At 35.3% G+C, this 19589-nt stretch overlaps 1 protein-coding gene and 1 long non-coding RNA gene across 5 annotated transcripts in view; both read left to right on the top strand.

The window, feature by feature from the left end:
- Positions 1–19589, top strand: part of BICC1 (BicC family RNA binding protein 1) — a 329285-nt gene that overhangs the window by 12082 nt on the left and 297614 nt on the right. The window lies entirely within an intron of this gene.
- Positions 1001–18473, top strand: LOC140712408 (uncharacterized). 2 transcript variants are annotated; one of them, XR_012093994.1, is made up of 3 exons: positions 1001–11008; positions 16113–16233; positions 17540–18473. It is a non-coding gene; the product is annotated as an uncharacterized lncRNA (long non-coding RNA). The 2 variants fall into 2 exon arrangements; XR_012093993.1 differs by having other exon boundaries at positions 16113–18473.

Raw genomic sequence — 19589 nt, 5'->3', positions numbered from 1 at the left:
GAATAATACATCTCTAGATACTTGTTTAAATGTGATTTCAAAGCATCTCAGATAAGAGATAATTCATTCTCAAAAATAAGAATAGCCTTTTATGTTAGCTTGCTCACTGCACTAAGATTATCATTGAGTTATTTTGAGTTAGAGGGAAATAAACCACTTCTGTCCACAGAATGTTGATTACAAGTCAGGTGCCCTGAGTTCATGACCCAGTCTTACCACCGACTTGGCCACCTTGGACAACCTCTCAGGGTTTTGGATTAGATGCCCCTTAGAATCTCTTTCAGTTCCAGTATTCCAGATATTCTGCACAGTAAACAATACAAAGCCAATGGTACTTTGAACGTGGTGTTAGAAGCTGAGTTAGTTCTCCATACATGAGTATCTTTGATAGGGATTCGCCTTGATCTATACCACACCTGAACATTCACAGCAAATGGGAAATGTGGTAGAAAGAGGATAGTTGAAGTGTGTCTTGGCTTTGGAGAGGCAAGTACTCGTCAGACAGCTAACCACACTCTGTTTTCTAACATCTTGGCAGTCAAATATGCAACACCCTGAATTCTGTGGGCTAGATCTTAGCTAATTTAAGGTTTTCTACAGTAATTGAGCAGAGATTACAGTGTAAATCATAGTTGAGACTTGTTGGTGTTAACATACTGTACTAGATAAACAACAGATTTTATGCTTCCTCAAGTAGGATCTTTTTGTCACATTTTCCTTTTCCTCTGCTAATATGTCCAGTTATCAAGCTTCATGTGCCAGGATTGATATCTAGCATCTAAACCACTAGAGTTGCAGAGCAGGAAAATGTAATGTTGTGCATTAGGGTAAAATTTCAATAAAAAATAAAGACATCTGTATCTGTCTAGATTTCAAGTATTTTAACACTTGTTTTAATTGCTTGTTGATTATTGAGAACTAACACAGTATTTCTCTTATTCTGCACAGAAGACCACTAGATCTTGAATTATCTACGTTCTGAGTTGGTCCCTTTATCATATTGTGAGTTTTTTTTTTTTTTTTTTTGTTAAAAGCATCACTTAAAGGCAATATTTTGATAAGATTTTATCTTTTTAAATTATTTCATATAATGATTTAACTTCAAGCCAGAGAAATGTGTGTTTGGCTTGAATGTTGTAGGAGGAATCATGTAAAGAAATGTTTATTTTAATCGGGGGTGGGGGGCTGGAATTTTTTTTTTAATTAAAACATTTTCTATGGGAAAAGGAAACCTGAGATTATCATAGAGCTATAGAGTTTTTTTTCAGGGATCTATAATTTACTAAAACATTGTTGGCACTTATTACCTACACAGAAAGATTATCTTCAAAATTTTTATTTACTGTCAGTAAATGGATGTCTGAGATGCATTATCTAAGTAAAGCATATTTGACCAAGTCAAAAAACTGGGCTTTAGCAACAAAACATTATAAAAATGGATCTGAATTTTAAAAGTTTTGCATAAATGATTAGCTTTCAAGCTTGTGAAAGTTTTTTTTTCCATTTTAAATCATTTGGGACTAGTGAGGCCATCTACGATGGGAAATTGTTGGATGTATTAGGCAAATATCATGAGTGCATATTATGGGACTGCAGAATTAAATGAGGCCCTTTACCTTTAAAAGGAATATAATCCAGTGGAAGAGAGGAAGCCTATCTGTATTTATTAATAGAAAACAAAAGGAGATCATATAGAGTAAGGCCCTGATTAATGTACATCATAGCCTGGGTCACGTACCTCTACCCCCCAAGACCAAGAAGCGAAATGAGGGAATTGAAGAATCAAATAGAAAAAGGCAAAGCCAATACAATGATGCACTATTTAGTTTGTTACTTCTGAGGATGACTACTACTTCTGGTGAGGCCCAGAAACTGTATCCCTAAATTGTCCACCTATGGGATTAAAAGGAGAGGCATTTGTCTGTCAGCTTCTGTTCCCTCCTTGAGGAGAGTCAAGGGTTGCCTTCTGGGGCCTGCCTTTCCTGCGATTCTGGGTTAATACACTTAAGACGTACACCCATAGGCATCCAACAAGCTCCTAGGGAAGGAATAAAGAAGTATGTTTAGTGTAAGATTGAGATGAGACATTGTTACCCCAAAGTGGGTTGATACCTATGCAGAACTGTTTACTGTAGCCTCGCTGGAATCAGAGATGAAGGTGAGATGGCATATAAGATTGTGTGTCCAGTACTATGTCTTTATATACTTTAAATGCAAACAAAATTCAGAAAGGGAGAGGTGGAAATGGATGCTTAAGATATTTTATACCTTTGTTCTAAATCAAAGAAACTTCCTTACTGTAAATTCTTGGTGTAGAGAATGCTTTATGAGATTACAAAAATAAGCCTGTCTGCAGTCAGCAAGATGGAGGAATAGGAAGCACCAGACTTCTACCTCTACAGAAACACTGACTTAACAATTTATGGTCTGATAAGGCCTGTATGAGAAGGCCAGAAATCAGTTATACAGTCACAGAACTCCAGTTTAAAACCAAGAACCACGTTTTGAAACAGGTAAGAAAAACTGTTTCATTTCATTGGAGTCAGCCCCTTCCCCAAGCCACCACAGCTAATGATGAGGAAGAAAGGTCCAGTGACTGGTTTCTCCCTTGGGAGGAAAAGAGTAAAATGGAATTACGTCCAGTGTTCTGGCTTTTTGAGACTACTCAAGTGACTGGTTTCTGCCTTGCTTGACTTGGAGTACTGATGAGGAATAGACATACTTTGGATGCCTGGGGGCTGCTGAGAACAAGAGAGCTCAGCGGTTGGTGGCAGCACCAAAATACCCGTAGTACTGCAGACAGACACCAGAGGGTGCAAGAGACTATAGACTCCTAGAAAAGAAACCAGCAAACCTATTCTGATTGTGAAATTACACACATAGGCTCAGAAAAAAATCATCTCTGTAAAAAGTTTGAGAGACTGCCATAATCTCTAGCTGACCTGATTGGTGAAGGTCTTTTTCCATCCAAAACCAGTCTATAAAGACTGGAAGAGGTGACTGTTTATTCAAATACAAAAATTACAACAAAATATAAGGCACACAAAGAAACAGGGAAAATGTGGCCCAATCAGACGAACAAAATAAGTCTCCATAAACTGACCCAAAAGAAATGGAGATCTATGAATTACCTGACAAGTAGTTTAAAAGGAACATTTTAAATTAAGTTCAGTGGAGGAAAACACATACAATGAAACTGTGAATAAAATGAGAATATCAATTAGGAGATAGAAACGGTAAAGATCCAAACAGGAATTCTAAATAACCAAACAGGAATTCTGAAGCTGAAGAATACAGTAACTGATTTGAAAAAAAAGTTACTATAGGGGATCAATAGCAGACTTTATTAAGCAGGAGAAAGAATCAGCAAACTCAAAGACAGGTCATTTGAAATTATTGAGTCAGAGGAATAAAAAGGAAAAGGAAAAATGAAGAAAGCCTAAGGGACTTATGGGACACCATGAAGTGAAACAATAAATACATTATAGGAATTTCAGAAGAGGAATATAGAGGAAATGAGGGACAGAATATTTTTCAAACTACGATAGCCAAAACCTTCCAAATGTGAAAAAGGAAATAGATATCCAAATTTAAGAAGCTCAAAGGACTACAGTCATGATGAAACTAAAGAAATTCACACTAAGACACATTATAATCAAACTTTCCAAAAACAAAAATCTTAAGGGCAGCAGGAGAAAGGCAATGTGGTGTATACAGAGACTTTCCATAAGAATATCATAGATTTCTCAGTGGAAGCATCACAGGACAGAGTGGAATGAGATTATATGAGGGATCTTCAAAAAGTTCATGGACAGTATGTATTATGAAAAAACTATGCATTGATTTCAAACATTCTTTGGCACTAAAATAAACTTCTGTTAATTTGGATAAGACATCAGTTTGAAAAGAGTCCCCATCCAGAGCAACATGTATTCTGCTATCATTGAGGCAAGAACAAACATCAAATTTATGGTGAAGCATGGTGGAAGAATGGTGAAATTATTGATACTTTACAAAAAGTTTATGGGGATAATATGCCTAAGACATCAGCTGCTTTCAACTCATTTTAAGAAGGGATGAGATGATTATGAAGATTGAGGCCCGTGGCAGCAGATAATCCACATCAATTTATGAGGAAAAAATTCATCTTATTCATGCCTTAACTGAAGAAGAGCAACAATTAAAAACAGAAGCAATAGCCAAATACTATATGCATCTCAGTTGGTTTAGCTTACACAAATCTGACTAAAAAAATCAAAGTTGAACAATCTTTCCACTCAATGGTTGTCAAAATTGTTATGCTTAGATTAGCTGCACACAAGAGCTTTCATTGAAAAATTCAAACAATTGGCATCAAGATCCTGAAGCATTTCTTGAAACAATTGTAACAGCAGATGAAACATGGCTTTACCAGTGCAATCCTGAAGACAAAGCACAATCAAAGCAATGGCTACCAAGAGGGGCATATGGTCAAGAGAAAAAGTCATGGCAACAGTTTTATGAGATATTCAAGGCATTTTGCTTGTTGACTTTCTGGAGGATCAAAAGAAAATAACATCTGCCTCCGTCTCAAAAAAATAAAAAAAGAAAGAATATAACGTCTGCTTATTATGAGAGCATATTGAGAAACCCAAAGCTTTAGAAGAAAAGTGCCTGGGAAAGCTTCATCAGCGAGTTGTTCTCCACTGTGACAGTGCTTCTGCCATTCCTCTCATCAAACAGGGACAAATTGTAAATAATTTCCATGGGGAATCATTAGGCATCTACCTTACAATTGTGATTTATTCCTTTTGACTTCTTTTTGTCTCCTAATTTAAAAACATCTTTAAAGGGTATCCATTTTTCTTCACTTAATAATGTAAAAAGATTGCATTGACGTGGCTAAGTTCCTAGGACCCCCAGTTCTTTAGTGATGTACTAAATGGTTGATATAATCACTTACAAGAGTACTGGAACTTTTTGGGGCTTATGATGAGAAATAAAGTTCATATTTTAAATTTTTATCTTTTAATTCAGTTTTCCATGAAAGTTTTGACATCCCCCTCATCTATACAAAGTGCTGAAGAACAAAATAAAAAGTGACAACCAAGAATAGTGTATATGGCAAGACTTTTAAAAGTGAAGAATAAATAAAGACCTTTCTGGATAAACAAAGGGTGAGGAATTAATTACCATTATGCCTGCCTTTTAAGAATTATTGAAGGGAGTTTTTCCGGTTGAAACAAAGGGATACTCGACAGTAACATGAAAGGATATGGAAATATAGAGCTCTCTGGTGAAATACTCATGGAAGATGCACCAGAAAAAAATGAGAAAGAAAGAAAAACATGTCACTACAGAAGAATCAATGAAATAGAAAGGAAGGCAGCAAGAGATGCAAAGGTGGACAAAATCACTACTAGCCATACAGAACACAATTAAATGATAATAGTAAGTTCTTACCTATCAGTTATTACTTTAAATGTAAATTGATTAAATTCCCCAGTCTAAAGACATAGAATGGCTGAATGGATTAAAAAAGAACAAGATCCAACTCTATGCTGTCTACAAGACACTTTAGATATAAGGACATACACAGACTGAAAGTAAAAGGATGGAAAAAAAGATATTCCATGCAAATGGTAACCCAAAGAGATCAGAGGTGTTCTTGTTTATATCAGACAAAAATAGACTTTATAGAAAATTGTCACTAGGTAAAGGAGGGCATTAAGTCTCCCCTTACCCAAGACAGCAGATTGGAGGTATTGCCAGCATGCCTCTCCCACTCAGACAAAGTAGTGTGTAGAAATTAATGCTCTGAACTTTTTTTTTTTCAAGAAGCAACATAGGAACTTAACAGAAAAACAAAGGAACTACAGACTGTTTGAAAGAAACAGTGGGCAGCAGCCTATAACTGTGAACTAGACTGAAAATCCCCACAGGAAACACTGAACCTGCTCACACAGCAAGCATATCACTACTACAACAAGCATCTGAGAAAAGCATCACGCAAAGATTCTCTGTAACCAAGAAACTCATACAGAGTCTTCACCACTGAAAGCACCTGGAGCCAAAGCTGGGTGACAATAAATTATAAACATTAATGTCACACCCACAAGGGGAATAAAATAAAAACCCCAGTTAAATGAAAAATAAATTCAAAAATAATGAGAAGAAATAGTCTACCCAAATTAGAAGGAACCAGAAAAACAATTCTGGCAATATGAAAAAACAAGGTCCTGTAACACCCCCCAAAAACCACACTAACTCTCTAGCAGTGGATTCAAACCAAGATTAATTCTTTGAAATACCAGTTAAAAATTCAAAAGGTTGATTATTAATTTACTCAAGGAGATACAAGATAAAGGTAAAAACCAACACAAATTAAAAAAAATGAGGATATCAATGAAATTTTTTTTTAAAGAGATAGATATTTTAAAAGAAAAGCAGTCAGAACTTCCAGAAATGAAAGACACACTTAGGGTACTACAAAATGCAGTGGAAAGTGTTAATAATACACTAGATTAAGTAGAAGAAACATTTTCAGAGCTTGAAGACAAGGCTTTCGAATTAACCCAATCAGACAAAAAAAAAAAAAAAAAAAAGAAAAAAGATTTAAAAGAAACAAAGTCTCCAAGAAATATGGGATTATGCAAACCAGCCAAACAAAGAATTACAGGTTTTCCTGAGGGAGAGGAAAAAAACAAAAAGTTTGGAAAACCTATTTAAGGGAATAATTGAGGAAAACTTCCCTGGCCTTGCGAAAAATTTAGACATCCAAGTAAAAGAAGCTCAAAGAAGTCCTGGAAGACTCATTACAAAAAGGACGTCACCAAAGAACATAGTCATCAGATTATCTAAAGTCAATGTGAAGGAAATAATTCTAAGAACAGCAAGACAAAGCGTCAGGTAACCTATTAAGGAAAACCTATCAGGCCAACAAGCAGACTTCTCAGCAGAAACCTTACAAACCAGAAGAGATTGGGGTCATGTTTTAGTCTCCTTAAACAGAATAACTGTCAGTCAAGAATTTTGTATCCAGCAAAACTAAGTTTCATAAATGAAGGAGAAATAAAATCTCAGACAAACAAATGCTGAGGGAATTTGTCAATACTAGACCAATGCTACAAGACATGCTAAAAGGAGTTCTAAATCTTGAAAGAAAAGATTGATACAAACCAGGATAGAAACTTTTGAAACATAAAATTCACAAGGCTTATAAAACAATAACCCAATGAAGAAAAGAAAGTATCTCGGTAACAATCAACATTATGGCTGGAATAGTACCTCACATCTCAATACTAACATTGAATGGAGATGGTCTAAGTGCTCCATTTAAAGATACAGATTGGCAAAATGAATAAAATTGTCACAAACCAAATATCTGGTGTCTTCAGGAGACACACCTAACACATAAGGATTCTTATAGACTCAAGGGAAAGGGGTAGAAAAAGATATTTCATGCAAATGGAAACCGAAAGCAAGCAGGAGTAACTATTCTTATATCAGATAAAACAGACATTAAAGCAACAATAGTAAAAAAAAAAAAAAAAAAAAGCAAGGTCATTATACAATGATAAAAGGATCCATTCATGAAGAAGATAAAATAATTCTAAATATATATGCATCTAACTCCAGAGCTCCCAGATTCATAAAGCAACTACTGCTAGACCTAAGAACAGAGATAGACAGAAACACAATAATAATAGGGGACTTTCACTCCACTGGCAGCACTAGACAGAGCATTGAGGCAGAAAGTCAACAAAGAAATACTGGACTCTAGAACAAACTGACCTAAGAGATATTTACAGAACATTCTACTCAAGAACTTCCCAAGAACTGCAGAATATACATTCTTCTCATCAGCACATGGAACATTCTCCAAAATAGATCATATGTAAGCCACAAAACAAGTCTCAACAAATTTTTTAAAAATGGAAATCACATCAACCATATTCTTAGACCATAGCAGAATAAAATCAGTTCCAAGAATAATCCTCAAAACTGTACAAATACATGGAAATTAATCTGTTCTTGAATGATTTTTGAGTTAACAATGAAATCAAGATGAAAATTGAAAATTTTCTGAAATGAATGATAACAATGACACAAGTTATCAGAACCTCTAGGATACAGCAAAAACAGTGCTAAGAGGTGTTTATAGCACTAAATACCTACATCAAAAAGTCTGAAAGGTTACAAATTGACAAGCTAATGTCGTGCCTCAGGGAACTAGAAGAAGAAGAACAAACCAAACCCAAACCTAGCAGAAGAAAAATAACAAAGATCAGGGCAGAATGAAATGAAATTGAAAAGACAATACAAAAATCCGTGAAACAAAAAGCTGGTTATTTGGAAAGATAAACAAAACTGATAGACCACTAGCTAGATTAACCAAGAAAAGAAGAGAAAAGATTCAAATAAGCTCAATTAGAAATGAAAATGGAGACATTACAACTGACACCTCAGAAATATAAAAGACTATTTGAGATTCCTATGAGCACCTCTATGCAGACAAGCTAGAAAATCTAGTGGAAATGGATAAATTCCTGGAAACAGAAAACATCCTAGATTGAGTCAGGAAGAAATAGAAATCCTAAACAGACCAATAACAAGCAGTGAGATTGAATCAGGAAAACAAACAAACAACAAAAACAAAAACAAAACAAAACACCTGCCAACAATAAAAGCCCAGGGCCAGATAGATTCAAGCCAAATTCTACTAGACATTCAAATAAGAACTGAAATCAATTCTACTGAACTATTCCACAAAATGGTGAAGGAGGGAGACCTCCCTACCTCATTCTACCCAGTCAGTATCATACTGATATCAAAGCCAAGAAAGAACCGAGCAAAAGAAGAAAACTACAGACCAATATTCCTGTTGAATATAGATGCAAAAATCCTCAACAAAATACTAGAAACAGAACGAAATAGAGCGCCAAAATAATAATAATAATAATAATAATTCACCATGATGAAGTGGGTTTTATTCCCACTTTTCCTTTCTCAATAGGTACAGAAAAAGCATTTGATTCAATCTAGCATCCCTTTATGATAAAAATTCTCAACAAACTAAGTGTAGATGAATCATACCTCAAAATAATGAAAGCCATCTATGACAGATTCACAGCTAACATAATACTGAAAGGGGAAAACTTGAAAGAATTCCCCCTAAGAATGGGAACAAGGATGCCCACTTTCACCACTTATATTCAATATAATACCGGAAGTCCTAGCCAGAGCAATCAGGCAAGAGAAATAAAGGGCATCCAAACTAGAAAAGAGGAAGTTAAACTTATCTCTATTTGCTGATGATGTGATCATATACCTAGAAAACTCTGACTCCTGCAAAGATTCCTAGATCTGATAAATGAATCCAGTAAAGTCTCAGTTTAGAAAATTAATATGCACAAATCAGTAGCAGTGCTATATGTACCAACAAGAACCAAGCTGAGTATCAAATTGAGAACTCAATTCCTTTTACAATAGTTATACAAAAATACCTAGAAATATACATAACCAAAGAAGTGAGACATCTGTACAAGGAGAACTACAAAATACTGCTAAATAAATCATAGATGACACAAACAAATGGAAATACACCCTATGCTCATGGATTGGAAGAATCAATATCATGAAAATGACCACACTGCTCAAAGCAATCTACAGATTCAATGTAATTCCTATCAAAATACCAACATTGTTTTTTTCAGATAATTAGAAAAAACAATCATTCACATGGAACCAAAATAGAGCCCAAATAGCCAAAGCAATCGTAAGCAAAAAGAACAAATCTGAAGGCGACATCACATTACCTGACTTCAAAATATACTACAGGGCTATAGTTACCAAAACCATATAGTACTGGTAAAAAAGTAGGTACAAAGACCATGGAACAAAATAGAGACCCAGAAATAAAGCCAAATACTTACAACCAGGTGATCTTTGGCAAGGCATGCAAAAACATAAACTGGGGAAAGGACATCCCATTAAATAAATGGTGATGGGAAAATTGAAGAGCCACATGTAGAAGAATGAAACTGGATTTCTATCTCTCACCATATAAAATATTAAGACAGATTAAAGACTTAAATCTAAGACCTGAAACCATGAAAATTCTAGAAGAAAACCTGGAAAAAACTTTTCTAGACATTGGCCTAAGCAAATAATTTATGACTAAGGCATCAAAAGTAAATGCAGCAAAAGCAAAAATAAATAAATGGGACTTAATTAAAGCTTCTGCACAGAAAAAGAAATAATCATTAAATAGATAACCTATAGAATGGAAGAAAAAATTTGCAAATTTTACATCTGACAACGTATGAGGAACTCAAATCACTAAGAAAAAAATAATGGTGTTAAAGAGTGGGCAAAGAACATGAAAAGACATTTCTCAAAGGATGATATACAAATGGGCAACAAACATGCAAAAATGCTCAACATCACTAATCATCAGGGAAATGCAAGTTAAAACACAACAAGATACCACCGTACCCCAGCCAGGATGACCATTATTAAAAATTCAAAAAACAATAGATGTTGGCATGGATAGGGTGAAAAAGGAACACTTATGTACTGCTGGTTGGAATGTAAATTAGTATAACTTCTGTAGAATACAGTATGGATATTTGATCCATGAATTCCACTACTGAGTATCCACCCAATGGAAAGGAAATCAATATATAAAAAAGACATGTATTTATCACAGCTACAGTTCAAAATTGTCATGATATAGAGTCAACCTAAATACCCATCAACCAAAGAGTAGATAAAGAAAATGTGGCATATACATAGTGTGGAATACTACTCAGCCATAAAAAAGATGAAATAATGTCTTTTGCAGCAACTAGGATGGAACTGGGGGCTGCACTGGAGGCTATTATTCTAAGTGAAGTAATACTGAAATCAAAATCTAAATCCAGCATGTTCTTATTTACAGGTAGTTGCTAAGCTTATGGATATGCAGGGGCATGCAGAGTGGTATAATGTACTTTGAAGACTCAGAAGGAGGGCAAGCGGGAGAGAGGTGAGAGATGAAAAAGTACCTATTGGATATAGTACCCGGGTAGTGGGTGCACTAAAATTCTAGACTTCACCATGGTACAGTTCATCCATGTAACCAAAAAAATCACTCATACCCCTAAAGCTATTGAAATAAAAAAATTTTAAAGTACATTATGTAATGATAACAGGGCCAATTCACCAGGAAGATATAACAATTATAAATATACATGTACCTTGCAGCGGAACACAAAAATGTATAAGGCAAACATGGACAAAATTGAAGGGAGAAATAGTAAGATAATAATAGAATATTTCAGTGTCCCACTTTTAATAACCAGACAGAATATTAGTAGAGAAACAGAGAACTTGAATAATGCTATAGACCAATTGGACCTAACAGATACATACAGATTACTGCACACCAAAACAGCAGAATAGACAGTCTTTTCAAGTGCACTAGGAGTATTGTCCACAAAACTAGTCTTAAGATTGAAGTCATATCAAGTATCTTTTTGGACTATATTGTAATAAAACTAGAAATCAGTAGCACAAGAAAAACCAGAAAATTCACAAATATGTGGAAATTAAACAATACCCTCTTGAATAATCAGTGGATCAAAGATGAAATCACAAGGGAAATTAGAAAATATATTGAAAAATGAATATAAAAACACAACATAGCACAACACATAGGATGCAGCAAAAGCAGTAATAAGAGGAAAGTTTATAGCAGTAAACATCCATATTAAGAAAATCTCCAATCAACAACCTAACTTTATACTTAAAGGGACTACAAAAGGAAGAACAAGCTAAACCCAAAGTTAGCAGAGGGAAGGGAGGAATAAAAATTACAGCCCAAATAAATGAAATCGATAATAGAAAAACAATAAAAAAAAAAGGCAATGAAACTAAGAGTTGGTTTCTTAATAAGATCAACAAAATCAACAGTTCCGTACTTAGCTAGACTAAGAAGAAAATAAAGACTCAAGTAGCAAAAATCAGAAATGAAAGAGGAAACATTACAACTGATGCCACAGAAATGTAAAGTATCATAATAGAGTACTATGAACAATTATAGAGTACTACCAACAAATTATATAATCTTGAAGAAATGCATACATTTCTAGAAACATACAATCTATCAAGACCAGATTATGAAGAAATAAAATATCTGAGTGGACATATACTGGTAAGGAGATTGAATCAGCAATGAAAAGCCTCCTGACAAAGAAAAGCCCAGGACCAGATGGCTTCACTGGAGAATGCTTCTAAACAATTGAATAAGAATTAACACCAGTCCTTCTCAAACTCTTGGCACATATACACCATGGAATACTATGCAGCCATAAAAAAGGATGAGTTTGTGCCCTTTGTAGGGACATGGATGCAGCTGGAAACCATCATTCTTAGCAAACTATCACAAGAACAGAAAACCAAACACCGCATGTTCTCACTCATAGGTGGGAACTGAACAATGAGATCACTTGGACTTGGGAAGGGGAACATCACACACAGGGGCCTATCATGGGGAGGGGGGAGGGGGGGAGGGATTGCATTGGGAGTTATACCTGATGTAAATGACGAGTTGATGGGTGCTGACGAGTTGATGGGTGCAGCACAGCAACATGGCGCAAGTATACATATGTAACAAACCTGCACGTTATGCACGTGTACCCTAGAACTTAAAGTATAATAATAATAAAAAATAAATAAATAAATAAATAAATAAATAAAGAAAGAAAGAAAACTGTAGAGGAGGAAATGCTTGCAAAATCATCCTATGAGGTCAACATTACTCTAATACCAAAACTAGGATATGCAAAAATTCTCAACAAAATTTTAGCAAACTGAATTCAACACCACATTAAAAGAGTTGTGTATTATGACCAAGTGGAATTTATTCCTAAAATGCAAGTATCATCCAACATATAAAAATCAAGGTAATATTGATATGTTAACAGAATGAAGGAAAAGTAACACATGATCATCTCAATTGATGCAGGAAAAGCATTTGAGAAAGTCATAACACCCATTCATGACAAAAACACTAACCAAACAAGGAATAGAAGGAAATTACCTCAATGGAATAAAGGGCCATATGTGAAAAGCCCACAACTGATATCATACTCAGTGGTGAAAACTGAATTCTTTCCCTTTAAGATGATGCAAAAGGGAAGGATTCCTTTTCTCACCACTTCAATTCAACAACGTACTAAAAATTTTACCCGAAGTAAGCAGGCAAGAAAAATGAAAAGCATCCAAATAGGAAAGGAACAAATATAACGATCTTTTCACAGGTGACATGATCTTGTACATAGAAAACCCTAATGGTTACACACACACACACGCACACACAAAACTGCTAGAACTAATAAACAAATTTAGCAAAGTTGCAGTACACAAAATCAGCACACAAAAGTCAGTTACATTTCTATACTCAACAGTGACCAATCTGAAAAAGCAATTGAAGAAACAATCACATTTACAGTAGCATCAAAAATAATAAAATACTTAGGAATAAACTTTGCCAATGAGGTGAAACACTTCTACACTGAAAACTACACAACATTGCAGAAAAAATTGCAGAAAACACAACTAAATAGAAAGACCTTCTCTGTTCATAGTTTGGAATATTTAACATTTTGTTAAAGTATCTATTACCCAAAGCAATCTACAGATTCAGTATAAGCCTTATTGATATAGCAATGTTATTTTTTGCAGAAATAGAAAAAAAAACCATTCTAAAATTCATATGGAATCTCTGAGGACCCAGAATAGCCAAAGAATCTTGAGAAAAGAAAAAGCTTGAAACCTCATATGTCCTGACTTAAAAACATATTACAAATCCATAGCAATCAAAATAGTATGGTAGTGGAATAAAGACAGACATATAAGCCCAGTGTGGTGGCTCACACCCATAATCCCAGCACTTTGGAAGGCAGAGGTGGGCAGATCGCTTGAGATCAGGAGTTTGAGACCACCCTGGGCAACATGACAAAACCCTGTCTCTACAAAAAAATAGCAAAAGTTATCCAGGTGTGGTAACATGTGTCTGTGGTCCTAGCTAATCCTAATCTGGAGGCTAAGGTGGGAGAATTGCTTGAGTCCGGGAAGTTGAGGCAGCAGAGAGCTGTGATCACGCCAGTGCACTGCAGCCTAGGTGACAGAGCAAGACCTGTCTCAGAAAAAAAAAAAAAAAAAAAAAAAAAAAAAGCCAGACATATAGACTAGTGGAACAAAACAGAGAATTGAGAAGTAAATCCTCATCTATATAGTCAAATGATTTTTGACAAAGATGCCAAGGCTACTAGTTGGGAAAGGACAGTCTCTTCAACAGACGATGTTGGGAAAACTGGATATTGGCTATGCAGAATAATGCAGTTAGACCTTTACTTTATGCCAGATTAAAAGAAATTAACTCAAATGGATTAAGACCTAAATGTAATACCTGAAATTATTAAGCTCCTAGAAGAAAACAGGGGAAAAGCTTCATGACATTGGGTTTGGCAATGATTTTGTGGGTTTAACACAAAAAGCACAGGCACCAGAAGCAAAAATAGACAAATAGGACATCAGACCTAAAAACTTTTGTGTAGCAAAGGAAAATCAACAGAGTGAAAAGATAGTCTACGTCATGGGGGAAAATAATTGCAAACCATATATCTGATAACGGGTACATCCAAAATATGTAAAGAACTTCTGTAACTCAATAACAAACATCAAAATTTAAAAATGGGCAAAGGACTTGAGTATATATTTTTCCAAAGAAGATATACAATTAGCCAACAAACATGAAAAGATAAACATCGGCATGAAAAGATCAATATCAAGTAATTGTTAAGGAAATGTAACTCAGAACCACAAGAGGTATCACCTTGCACCTGTTAGGATGACCATTATTTAAAAAACAAACCTTTTGCACTGTAACCCTTTTGCGCTGTTGCAACCCTTTTGCACTGTTGGTGGGAATGTAAAGTGATGCCACTAGGGAAAATGATATAGAGGCTCCTCAAAAAATTAAAACCAAAATTACCATGTAATTCAGCAATCTCACTTCTGGGTATATATTCAAAGGAATTGAAAACAGGATCCCATGGAGATATTTGCACACCCATTTGCATTGCAGCATTATTTCCAGTAGCTAAGAGGTGGAAACAACCTAAATGTTTATCAGCAGAGATAGGGATAAAGAAAATGTGATATATACATGCAATGGAATATTGCTCAGGATTAAAAAAAGAAGGAAATCCTGTCATATGCTACAACATAGATAAACCTGGAGATCATCATGCTAACTGAAATAAACCAGTCACAGACACATACCACATGATTCCACTTACATGAGGTATCTAAAATAGCCATACTCTTAGAAACAGAAAGTAGAATGGTAGTTACCAAGGGATAGGGATGAAGAAAGGGAGTGTTGTTCATTGGTTATGGAGTTTTGGTTTTGCCAGATAAGGGAGTCCTAGATTTCTTTTGTACAACAATGTGCATGTAGTCAACACTATTGTACTGTACACTTAAAAATGTTTAAAATAGTAAATTTTGTTACTCTTCCCATCCCCCTTTTTTAGACAGGGTCTCTCTTTCTCTCTCACCTAGGCTATAGTGCAGTGGTGTGATCATAGCTCACTGCAACCTCGAACTCCTGGGCTCAAGCAGTAGTCTTGCCTAAGCCTCCCGAATAGCTAGTACTATGGTTATGTGCCACTAGGTTCAGCTAATTTTTTTAGGATTTGTAGAGACAGAGTCTCGCCATGTTGCCCAGGCTAGTGTTGAACTTCTGGCCTCAAGCGATCCTCCTGTCTTGGCCTCTCAAAGCACTGGGATTACAGGGTGTGAACCACTATGCCTGGCCTATGTTTTTTTTTTTTTTGTTTTTTTTTTTTGTTTTTGTTTTTTTTAACCATAATTAAAAAAAAAAAAAAGAAACCTGTCTGCAGTCTGATATTTTACATGATAGGACAAATTTGCCTTAGGTAAACCTTTATAAACAGGCATGATCTTTTGAAAACGCCTCGAACGTTTTAAAAGGAAGAGCAAGAGCAAAGACACTTGAAGAGTCATAACTGGTTATCTTTTGTTAACAGTTTAAAAAAGGTAGCACTTTTTGTGTCTCATAGGGTGAATGCCTTCATCCATTGGAACCTGAACTATGAGTATTCCTTCTGAGACTTTCATCAAACTAAGTCTGCATGAAGGCAGAGTTCTGTGATAACTGATGCTGTGGTAACTGATTCTGTGGTAACTATGATGCTGGAACCTCATAACAGCATTTACATTTTGTGTTAAAATGCACCCAACAGGAAAAAAGATTCAGTTATTTTCAAGCTTACAAATCCCAAATGTGCTGAATAGACATTTCCTTTAAAAAATAAATATACAAAATGGATTTGTGTGACTTGAGGTTTAAAAGAAATGTTCTTGCATGCTATAGTTAAGAATTGTAACAATATCACATTCTCAAGTGTCCATATTTTTAAAGTAGACTGTCATAGTTTGGCTCAGCTACTAAATTAATTATTGCTGGCTTGAACATTCCTGCTGGTTACACTATAATCTTTACCTCCCTTGGAAAATATGTCCTATTATGAGTGTTTATTTCAGACTACTTGGCTTGAAACACCTCTGTTTAGCAGTGAAGTATGGATAAATATGTGTGATCTGTTATGTATGTAGAAAGGAAAGAAATAGAAAAAAGTTTTGCATTGTGTGTTACAAATGCACACTAACAGGAATACATATATACATACATATATGCAAGTAGAACCATCTTTATCAATGATCAAGAGAATATAACTATACTGAATTAATAGACATACATACATACATACATACATGTTTATCCATCAATATGTTATTACGGGTTGAATTGTGTCTCCCTTTCCCCCAACATCAGATGTTGACATTTTTACCCCTGGGAGATCAGAATGTGACCTCATTTGGAGATAGGGTTTTTGCGGAGGTAATCAAGTTAAAGCAAGATCATTAGGTTGGGTCCTAATCTAATATGACTGGTATTCTTATTAAAAAGGGAAACTTTGGATACAGAGATATGCATAGAGGGAAGACAGTGTGAAGAGACACAGAGAAAAGACAACTGTCTACAAGCCAATGAGAGAGACACGAATCTGATCTTTCTCTCATACCCCCCAAAAGGAATCAACCCTGTCAACACCTTGCTTTTGTATTTACTGCTTCCAGAATTGTGAGACAATAAATTTCTATTGTTTAAGCCACCTAGTTGGTGGTACTTCATTACAGCAGCACTAGCAAACTAATACAAGGTATTTCTCTGTTATGCTAGAAATCAGGATATACTCATTTATATAGGATACATGATTAGTTTTTACGTGCTTTAACTTTTCATAGTATCTCCTAAGCACTCTTAAGAAACTAGTTTTCCTAAAAATAAGAAAAAAAAAAAAGAAATTAGTTTCTCAGTTTTGCAAATTGAGAAATTAAGGTTGACCATGATGATGAAGCAGTTAGATTTGGAAAGTGGATCCTACTTTGCATAAATAATAATCAGACTTTTTCTTTTATTCAGGAGTCTGTGAGTTTGTGCAATTTGTATTGGTAGTACCAGAGTTTACCAGAGGCCTAATAGATTGGAAAGTCAGAATCAGAAACAAGCAAATCTACCCTCATCCAGCACCAGAATAAAAAGTTCTCAAAATGGCGCACATGGGAATGAAAATTTCACCACATTAGAAACAGATGCCTTCAAATAACTGATTTTTCCATTGCCCCAACGTGTAAGTGCCCTTTTATTGTGCTCATTTTGTCATCAGTAGAAGGCACGCTTGAGTTCAGTACTTGGAAGAGTGGGAGGCTGCAGTATTCCTTGGGCCCTATCCCTCTACGTTTCATGGTACGCCAGGGATGTCTGTGTTTACTACCTGCAACCAATGCAAGAACATACTTGAACAACCCAAACTCCTGACTGGGGCTAATTGGAGTTTGTGATAGAGAAGAACACTATTTTACAATGTTGGATATTTTTGTTGTTGCTCTGGAGGTTGGGAGAGATTAATCTTTGTCTGGAGATAGGATTTAGCAGAATATATGTTTTTATATCTGGTTTTATCTTTTACATCTCTATCCTATTCTTTCCTGAACCAGAATTTAGCAATGAATGCTGTTTTGGCATTTTTAGTGTGGCTGTTCATTATTACCTGGATAATTCAGAGTACTTCTAGGTCATGACATGAAAATCCTATTATTTGTATTAGCTTACAGATATTGTTGGTCTGTCTCCAATGTTACTGTTTTTCAAATTCCAGAAGTAACAGGATGGAAGGTTGCAGAGCTCTAAGTAATAAGTGAAGTGTCCTGGGATACTGAACATAGGGAGTGGTGGGGATTGAGGCAAACTAGACAGATAACTATTCCTGGTTTAAAGGTGCCGCCTCTGTTCTATTACATCTTGTTGTTGTCCTGTGAAAATGCAGGCCTGATGTGGCCAAATCTTCCTGTTTTTCAAACCAAGAGGTAGAAATTTGAATTTTTACAAGCAGTCTCCCAATTTTTATTGTGACAAATTCAGATTATGAAAAATATTTATGGGCCCAATAAAATACCACCTGTTTTCAGCCTCTGGTGTAGGATATATGATGCCAGCTTGTTCTTCCAGGTAACAGGTTGTGCTTACAGGTCACCTCTACTGAGGCATCGTTGGTGAAGTCCTGTAAGACTCAGCTCTGGGACCCTCTGTACTGAATGGCTCTCATAGTTGCAGGAAAAACCCGGGGCCAAATGACACCCACAGCTGACCACAGTTTTACCTAACTAAGTAAAAAAACTTTTTTTTTTTAAAAAAGTAATTTATTTTGTTATCCTGTTGCCAGTACTTTCAAATACTTAAGAAAAAAATCAATATTAAAGTATCAGTTTCGCAATCCAGAGGTTACTTGTACTTTTTCAAAAAAATTTAAAAATTAGAAAAAAGATAACGTATTGGCCTCTTGCCTTTTAAATATTTAAGGAATGAATCAGGCTTTCAGATGTGCTTAAATTGGTACCTAGAGACCTAATGGAGGTTTCTTATTTTCTTCACTGGTAAGAATTTGTCATTCCTTCCAGTAGATATTTTTAAGTAACCTTTTTATTTTAGAGCAGTTTTAGAGATAAAGTTATGAATATAGTATAGAGAGTTCCCCTATACCCCAACCCAGTTTCCTCTTATTGTTAACATTTTATGTTAATTAGTGAGCCAGTAATGGTGCATTGTTATGATCTAAAGTCCATACTTTATTCAGATTTCCTTAGTGTTTATCTGCTGTTCTTTTTCTATTCTAGGACTCTATCTAGAATATCACATTGCATTAGTTGTCATGTGTCCCTTGGCTTCTCTTGGCTGTGACAGTTTCTCAGACTTCTCTTGTTTTTGACGATTTTGACTGTTTTGAGGAGTGTTCCATAAAATATCCGTTAGTTGGGATCTGTTTGATGTTTTTTCTCATGATTATATATTTTTGGGGAAGGAGTCTAAAGAGGTAAGGTACCAGTCTCCTCATATTAAGGATGCACACTGTTGTGTCAGTATCATGTTTTACTGTTGATGTGAATCTTGATTACCTGGCTGAGGTGGTGTTCAT

Source organism: Chlorocebus sabaeus, chromosome 9 (assembly GCF_047675955.1).
Source record: "Chlorocebus sabaeus isolate Y175 chromosome 9, mChlSab1.0.hap1, whole genome shotgun sequence".
Taxonomy (NCBI): domain Eukaryota; kingdom Metazoa; phylum Chordata; class Mammalia; order Primates; family Cercopithecidae; genus Chlorocebus; species Chlorocebus sabaeus.
The sequence above is the reverse complement of the archived record's forward strand: the minus strand, read 5'-3'. Positions and strand labels throughout refer to the sequence as shown.